Source organism: Oncorhynchus gorbuscha, unplaced genomic scaffold (assembly GCF_021184085.1).
Source record: "Oncorhynchus gorbuscha isolate QuinsamMale2020 ecotype Even-year unplaced genomic scaffold, OgorEven_v1.0 Un_scaffold_27:::fragment_2:::debris, whole genome shotgun sequence".
In the NCBI taxonomy this organism is placed as follows: domain Eukaryota; kingdom Metazoa; phylum Chordata; class Actinopteri; order Salmoniformes; family Salmonidae; genus Oncorhynchus; species Oncorhynchus gorbuscha.
In genome coordinates, this window is record NW_025745130.1 from 199,856 (window position 1) to 209,535 (window position 9,680).

A 9,680-nucleotide genomic window follows, 5' to 3' on the forward strand; every position below is an offset into this window, starting at 1 on the left:
CGGCAAGACGGAGCTTCTCTTCCTCCCGGGGAAGGACTGCCCGTTCCATGATCTCGCCATCACGGTTGACAACTCCATTGTGTCCTCCTCCCAGAGCGCTAAGAACCTTGGCGTGATCCTGGACAACACCCTGTCGTTCTCAACTAACATCAAGGCGGTGGCCCGTTCCTGTAGGTTCATGCTCTACAACATCCGCAGAGTACGACCCTGCCTCACACAGGAAGCGGCGCAGGTCCTAATCCAGGCACTTGTCATCTCCCGTCTGGATTACTGCAACTCGCTGTTGGCTGGGCTCCCTGCCTGTGCCATTAAACCCCTACAACTCATCCAGAACGCCGCAGCCCGTCTGGTGTTCAACCTTCCCAAGTTCTCTCACGTCACCCCGCTCCTCCGCTCTCTCCACTGGCTTCCAGTTGAAGCTCGCATCCGCTACAAGACCATGGTGCTTGCCTACGGAGCTGTGAGGGGAACGGCACCTCAGTACCTCCAGGCTCTGATCAGGCCCTACACCCAAACAAGTGCACTGCGTTCATCCACCTCTGGCCTGCTCGCCTCCCTACCACTGAGGAAGTACAGTTCCCGCTCAGCCCAGTCAAAACTGTTCACTGCTCTGGCCCCCCAATGGTGGAACAAACTCCCTCACGACGCCAGGACAGCGGAGTCAATCACCACCTTCCGGAGACACCTGAAACCCCACCTCTTTAAGGAATACCTAGGATAGGATAAGTAATCCTTCTCACCCCCCCCTTTAAGATTTAGATGCACTATTGTAAAGTGACTGTTCTACTGGATGTCATAAGGTGAATGCACCAATTTGTAAGTCGCTCTGGATAAGAGCGTCTGCTAAATGACTTAAATGTAAATGTTAAATGAGAGCATTTGTGAACAGTAGTTTTCAGTTCTTTCCACAGATTATCGATTGGATTCAGGTCTGGACTTTGACTTGGCCATTCTAACACCTAGATATGTTTATTTTTGAACCATTCCATTGTAGATTTTGCTTTATGTTTTGGATCATTGTCTTGTTGGAAGACAAATCTCCGTCCCAGTCTCAGGTCTTTTGCAGACTCCATCAGGTTTTCTTCCAGAATGGTCCTGTATTTGGCTCCATCCATCTTCCCATCAATTTTAACCATCTTCCCTGTCCCTGCTGAAGAAAAGCAGGCCCAAACCATGATGCTGCCACCACCATGTTTGACAGTGGGGATGGTGTGTTCAGGGTGATGAGCTGTGTTGCTTTTACGCCAAACATAACGTTTTGCATTGTTGCCAAAAAGTTCAATTTTGGTTTCATCTGACCAGAGCACCTTCTTCCACATGTTTGGTGTGTCTCCCAGGTCGCTTGTGGCAAATTTTAAACGACACTTTTTATGGATATCTTTAAGAAATGGCTTTCTTTTGCCACTCTTCCATAAAGGCCAGATTTGTGCAATATACGACTGATTGTTGTCCTTTGGACAGAGTCTCCCACCTCAGCTGTAGATCTCTGCAGTTCATCCAGAGTGATCATGGGCCTCTTGGCTGCATCTCTGATCAGTCTTCTCCTTGTATGAGCTGAAAGTTTAGAGGGACGGCCAGGTCTTGGTAGATTTGCAGTGGTCTGATACTCCTTCCATTTCAATAGTATCGCTTGCACAGTGCTCCTTGGGATGTTTAAAGCTTGGGAAATATTTTTGTATCCAAATCTGGGCTTTAAACTTCTTCACAACAGTATCTCGGACCTGCCTGGTGTGTTCCTTGTTCTTCATGATGCTCTCTGCGCTTTTAACGGACCTCTGAGACTATCACAGTGCAGGTGCATTTATACGGAGACTTGATTACACACAGGTGGATTGTATTTATCATCATTAGTCATTTAGGTCAACATTGGATCATTCAGAGATCCTTACTGAACTTCTGGAGAGAGTTTGCTGCACTGAAAGTAAAGGGGCTGAATAATTTTGCAAGCCCAATTTTTCAGTTTTTGATTTGTTAAAAAAGTTTGAAATATCCAGTAAATGTCGTTCCACTTCATGATTGTGTCTCACTTGTTGTTGATTCCTTACAAAAAATACAGTTTTATATCTTTATGTTTGAAGCCTGAAATGTGGCAAAAGGTCGCAAAGTTCAAGGGGGCCGAATACTTTCGCAAGGCACTGTATATATACACGGGACACGACAAGACGAGGACAAAGGACGTCTGACTGCTATGCCATCTTGGGTAATAATCATTGTATGTATGTATCAATGTCATCTCTTATTTGTTCAAAGATATGTCACCATTTTCATCCCAACGGCAACGGTAATCTAGTCAACAAAAACACAGTAATAAGAAGAGAACAATATACTGGCAGTAGAAGGTTAGAAAGGTAAGAAGAGGACATTTCATTATAAGGGGGCTTGATTGAAGGAAACAGGCTGACTGTTGCCCTGGGTTAAAGGTTTACCAGGGCCAGAATGAGCTGAAGCAGTGACAATATTTTTTCCTCTTCCCCCTGGGCTTGTCTGGCTGAGTACCCAGCCAGGCCATCTGGGAGTCTGGGAGTAAAATCATTCACAAGCTGCTTCACTCATACAGGCTGCTTCCCTCACAGAGGCTAAACTGGGGCAATCACTCACAAGGGGCAGCACCAAGCATAGGTCCCACATGTGGGGAATGCAATACATACAGTATCTACATCATCAGTATGTTTTGCAGTGTTTTGGGTTTAATCCTCTTTACTGTTAGAGTTTGGTCTACTTTGAGCAAACATCGCTAAACTTACAAATGCAGACTTCAGTTAGGAGCAAGGCATTGCTCATGCAGGACATCAATATGGCATCATTAAAAACAGATCACTCTAGAGAGCATCCTTTAAAACAGGCCACCAGATATATTGGGTGTGTTGTTTAAGACTGTCTGTAGGAGGGAAGGAAGGAAGTATAAGACTGATGGAGGAGTTAAGGCATCCAGTGGCTACAGCTGCTATGCCAAGGCAGATGAGGAAGATGGAGTCAAATTCACTGCACTATCCTTGTATCTGTCAATGAATCTGTTCACATGGGGAGAGGCCAGGAGAGGAGCCATCAAGGGAATGAAATGATGGACATCAAAGACATCAGAGCTGAAGTCGCAGACTGGTTAGGTGTCAGAGTATTTTTGAGACATTCCATCATCAACTTGTTTGGATTTGCATTTTGCAGTCAATTAGCTGAAATGTGGCAGAGCGTGTCTGTGTTCACTCACAAGCTGAAATGAGATGATATGCAACCCCATGTATCATGCAATTGGGAGTGTTTACTGTCAGTGCTACTGATTATGTTTTTGCGTGCGTGCGTGCGTGCGTGCGTGTGTGTGTGCGTGCACATAATGTGCGAACGAAAAAGGGAGAGGTTTTTATTTTGTTGTCCCTGTCTTATCATATATGAACCAACCCATGTTACCCCATCAATTAAACAGCATTTATCCACGTAGCATAAACACACCATAACTCTAATCAAAGCATACCTCTTCTCACTGCTGAGAGCACCTTTGGGGAGATGAAAACAAATGCTCCCAGAATGAAGCGTCAGACAGAACGTTTCTCAAGCCGCGGTCAATGGCGCCAAGCTGCAATCCAAGCAGGAATATATTGCCTGAATGACTTGTGAGAAGGTAGCTACCAAACAGTAGAAAAGTGTTGTCCATAGTATGTTGACAACTTGAAACGCACATCTTCTAACCTAGGCCAAGAAAACAACATGCAAATGAAAAAAGAAGGTTGCTGTTAGCCAGTACTTCAGCTGTTATGCTGATTGATTATGTGGTGATTGGGATTTAATTTCTTTGGTGATGACTGTCATCATGAACGTTACAAAGAAACTAGCCATGCTAATATCACACAAAAATAGAGATTGAATTCCCCAACACTCGCTGTGACCCTTATATCGTTATATCCCAGAATAGGTCTAGGCCGACTTGGAATATGGCTTTATATATACGGAAACACGACCATCTCAAAGTATTATGGTTAATTTGACAAACGATATAGCAGCCTGCCCTAGACTACTGATATGATGTACTGGCCTGGGTGATCATGCACACAAGACTTTTAGAAAAAGCGGTTGAAAAGGGTTCTTTGGCTGTCCCTATAGGAGAACAATTTTTGGTTCCATGTAGAACCCTTTCCACACAGGGAAAAATAGTTCTACCTGGAAACAAAAAAGGTTTCTACATGGAACCAAAAATATTCTAGATTGCACCTTGTTTTCTAAGAGTGTAGGTGCATGCATCTTTTAACATTGCACTGTGTGTAAAACAAAGTGTGTTGTGCTATTCCAACACACAGCCCTATGTAATCTGCACTGACTTGCATGTTTGGTAATTCTGTATCATGGTTTATGTTCTAGTAAGGCAACAGTTATACAGACCTTTGCTCATTGTGTGGCCACCGTTTCAGAGGACATGATATAGGCTATACAGGTAAGAAACCCTCATTCCAGTCTGTTATTTCATTCACCAAAATATACATAAAGTGATGGGTTACTCACAGTAACATCTGGTATGGAGATTGATTTGTGCTTTCTTTTGTGTGTCAACTTACCATTGGAGCTCGAGGACCACTGGAAACAAACGTTTTAATTATTAATTTCAAGTGATATCCTCTGGTTCCTAAATATACTTTTTGTTGTATGTCTTTTACCCAAAATAAATTAAATTCAAACAAAACCAGAATATGGATTCAGCTATTACAGGAATTGTTACTCTTCAAAATAATTGTGTTATGACCATCAAGAGATAAACTTTACACTAGTGTTGTGAATAGTGCTGCCCTGACAGGGCCTGACAGGGTTTGTCAATGAGGAATTGCCTGCAAGTGGCATGAAGTTAAGTTGCAATCAAATGGGTTGCTTTTATTATTATTATTATATTATTATATCTTGCTCTATAGCCTACGTGGTGAGCTTTAATTATTAAGAATACATACTTTTGAGATGGGAACAGTTGCCACTCCCTGATCTTAGAGCTTTTTATGTCTCTATTTTGGTTTGGTCAGGGTGTGATTTGGGTGGGCATTCTATGTTACCTTTTCTATGTTTTTGTAGTTCTTTGTTTTTGGCTGGGTATGGTTCTCAATCAGGGACAGCTGTCTATCATTGTCTCTTATTGGGAACCATACTTAGATAGCTTTTCCCCACATGTTTTTTGTGGGTAGTTAATGAATATCTGGTTAGTGTTTTCACCTTATAGGACTGTTTCGGTTATTCTATTGTTTATTTTTGTTATAGTGTTCAGTTTTAATAAAACAAGCATGAACACTTACCTTGCTGCGCTTTGGTTCGATGACTCCTCTTCTTCAGACGATGAATACCGTTACAACAGTGGCTTGCTAAAACTCCTGGTCTCCAGCAGCAGCCAATGAGATTTGAATCAAAGCATTGCTGAAAATTGACTAGGCCTACAGATATTACACTAATAAGCTGCAGGTCTTTGCACACACATTTCATTACTGTAAATCTGGTCTATCAGCAGATCCTTTGTGATTTATATTGCACATTGCAGTTATTGATAGGTACTGGCTGCCTGTGCTGTTTTCTAGCACGTGGCTCAGAGGCTGCATTTAGTTAGGCAGCTGTAAAGTCTTTCGTCTGTTGTTTGAAGAGAGTCAGACCGAAATGCAGCGTGTAGGTTACTCATGACTTTTAATGAAGATAATGCGGTACATGAAATAACCGAAGAAGAAAACAACAAACGGAACATGAACTAATTACAGCCTATCTGGTGACTAACACAGAGACAGGTACAATCACCCACAAAATACAACGCGTACTCAGGCTACCTAAATACGGTTCCCAATCCGAGACAACGAGAATCAGCTGACTCCAATTGGGAATCGCCTCAGGCAGCCAAGCCTAACTAGACACACCCCTAATAATACACAATCCCAATTAATACAAACCCCAATACGAAACACAACATATAAACCCATGTCACACCCTGGCCTACCCAAACATATAACAAAAACACAAGATACAATGACCAAGGCGTGACAGCAGCCCAATTCTGATCTTTTTTGACCAATTAGATCAGCTCTTAATAAGATCTGATGTGATTATTTTAAAAGACCAATTAGTGGAATAAAATATCAGAATTCTAAATGCAACCAAGGTAGTGCCTGTATGTGGCAGTGATGCGCCTGAAGAGAGATTCTGGCTCATCTCTTTATGTGATGGGTTTTACAGTATACACCAATCCCTTTAGAGCGGTCTGATTCATACAACCTGCATATCCTTACCCAATCAGATATGAACATAGCTGGTGATGTGTGATTAAGCAATAAGGCACCTTATTGCTTAATATGGCCAATATACCACGGTTTAGGGCTGTTCTTAGACGCGATGCAATGCAGAGTGCCTGGATACAGCCGTTAGCCGTGGTATATTGACTATATACCACAAACCCCCAAGGTGCCTTGCTGCTATTATAAACTGGTTACCAAATCATTAGAAAAATAAACAAGTAATTTTGTGTCATACCGTGGTATTTTGTCTGAAACACCACTATTTTTGTCTCAGCATCCAGTACTTAAACTACTCGATTTCTAATTACAATTAGATCATCTGAACAACATGCAGTAGGCCTAGTATGTATTTATGGTTTTTATTTAACCTTTATTTTAACAGGGAAATCACATTGAAACCAATGGCTCTTTTGCAAGGGAAAAGAGCGGCAGTCACCGCTGTCCATGGTGCTGAAATGGTCCAGGCTCTGCTGTGCGGAGACTTATACAATTGTTTTCATTTTTGTATTATTTTATTTAATCTTTATTATTATTATTATTAACCTAGGCAAGTCAGTTAAGAACAAATCCTTATTTACAATGACGGCCTACCCCGGCCAAACCCGGACGACACTGGGCCAGTTGTGCACCGCCTTATGGGACTCCCAATCAAGCCCGGTTGTGATACAGCCTGGAATCGAACCAGGGTTACTAGCGTTTAAGAGCAGTTGGAGGCCACGGAATGAGTGTTGCAAGGCATTGAAGCTCATTTGGAGGTTAGTTAACACAGTGTCCAAAGAAGGGTCAGATGTATACGGAATGGTGTCGTCTGCGTAGAGGTTGATCAGGGAATCACCCGCAGCAAGAGCTACATCATTGATATATACAGAGAAAAGAGTCGGCCCGAGAATTGAATCCTGTGGTAGAGACTGCCAGAGGTCCGGACAACAGGCCCTCCGATTTGACACACTGAACTCTGTCTGCGAAGTAGTTGGTGAACCAGGCGAGGCAGTCATTTGAGAAACCACACACACAAGTCAGATTTAGTTATAAAAGTCCATCTTTAATTATATGAGCTCTATCACAGTCCTGTGACTCTCAGATAAATTCAGTGTCTCTCAATGAATTCTCTGAGAGCCCCATTACAATGCAACTGAGATCCTTTAATAGCAAAGAACACACATAGTCAGACAGCATAGACATAATTCATCGTTCAGCTTTGTCTCCTTTCTCAAACCCCAGAACCATAAACCAATCGTCCATATCAACAGGCATACATCAAATTGTCATTTAGATACAACCAACTCTAAAACAACCAAACCTGGACAAGCTCACGGAGAGGAGAGTGAGGCTATAGGTTAAGATAAAAGGGAGCATGATAATGATTCCAGACACTGCTACCCTCCTTTCCCCACTAGAAAAAGGTAGGGAGTAAAAGATATGTTTACACATGATGACACTTTGACCTCTCCCCTCTCTGCGGCCCATGCAACTTAGTTTTGACATAGAACAGATAAATGCAACCCGCCACACTATTATACAAAAATACCATTCTGATGAGAAGTAACTTACACACATTTGATGAATATAAAACATAGTACAAATGTAACCAACAAATTCTGAATCTTCCACGACAAGTGTCACCCCATTTGAAGAGGGGGATGACCGCGGCAGATTTCCAATCTTTAGGGATTTCGGATAATACGAAAGAGAGGTTGAACAGGCTGGTAATAGGGTTTGCAACAATGGTGGCGGATAATTTTAGAAAGAGAGGGTTCAGATTATCTCGCCTAGCTGATTTGTACGGGTCCAGGTTTTGCAGCTCTTTCAGAATATCTGCCATCTGGATTTGGGTGAAGGAGAAGCTGGGGAGGCTTGGGCAAGTAGCTGCGGGGGATGAGGAGCTGTTGGCCGGGGTTGGGGTAGCTAGTAGGAGTTGATTACCAGGGAGAGAAACTGTACTCTGGAGATCTCATTGTTCTCTATATAATTGACAGGGAGATGCTTTGTGGAACCCTGCCTCTTGCATTTTGAGTTCATCTTGGAGAACCCTTTAGAACTGCATAATATCGTGGTGGAAATACAGGACAATAATGATAACCCTCCCATTTTCCCAAAGGTTTTCATCAAATTGGAAATAAGCGAGACCGCTCCAACTGGGAGTTGATTTAAAATAGCCTTGGCTCAAGACTTAAGTACTTTGTGTTGGAATCAAAACGCAGTAATGAAAGTTGTGGAACTTGTTTTGAAAAATAACCCTGACCGAGAGAAAGAAGGGGAGCATTCTCTAACACTGACGGCAATTGATGGGGGTAATCCTCGTCATATAGGTTGTCAGCATATATATGTTAATGTTAACACCCATGTTTTCACACAAACTCTTTATACAGTTAACGTGATTAAAAATGTAAGTCCAGGCAACTCTGTTGTCAAGGTTACTGCATCTGATAATGATGAGGGAGCAAATGGTCAAAAAGCGTATTACATGAAATGTGTCTGAAAGCAGCAAGGACAGCAATGCAGCAAGGACAGCAAAGCAGCAAGGGTTTATTACACATTGACCAAATCAGTGGGGAGATTACAGTAGTAGGCAAGCTTGTCCACAACAAGGCCTCGTTTTATGAAGTGATTCAGGCGGAGGTCAAGCTTGGACACTGCAAAGTCCTTGTAGAAATAACTGACATAAATGACAATGCACCCACAATAACTGTAAAATCTGTTACCGATTCCAGAGAACGATCCAGCAGGCACTGAAATAGTTGTTATTAATGTTAAGGACAAGGACCATGGAGAGAACAGCAGAGTGAAGCGCTTCATTGTGTAAAACACCAATTAGAAACTACTTCACCTTAATGAACAGAGCCCCCCTGGATCAGGAGCAAATATCAAATGTCGGGGGGCTAGGGTCAGTTTGTTTATCTGGAGTACTTCTCCTGTCCTATTCGGTGTCCTGTGTAAATCTAAGTGTGCGTTCTCTAATTCTCTCCTTCTCTCTTTCTTTCTCTCTCTCGGAGGACCTGAGCCCTAGGACCATGCCCCAGGACTACCTGACATGATGACTCCTTGCTGTCCCCAGTCCACCTGGCCATGCTGCTGCTCCAGTTTCAACTGGCCTGGGCCCTAGGACCATGTCCCAGGACTACCTGACATGAGGACTCCTTGCTGTCCCCAGTCCACCTGGCCATGCTCCTGCTCCAGTTTCAACTGTTCTGCCTTACTATTATTCAACCATGCTGGTCATTTATGAACATTTGAACATCTTGGCCACGTTCTGTTATAATCTCCACCCGGCACAGCCAGAAGAGGACTGGCCACCCCACATATGCTCTCTCTAATTCTCTCTTTCTTTCTCTCTCTCGGAGGACCTGAGCCCTAGGACCGTACCCCAGGACTACCTGACATGATGGCTCCTTGCTGTCCCCAGTCCACCTGACTGTGCTGCTGCTCCAGTTTCAACTGTTC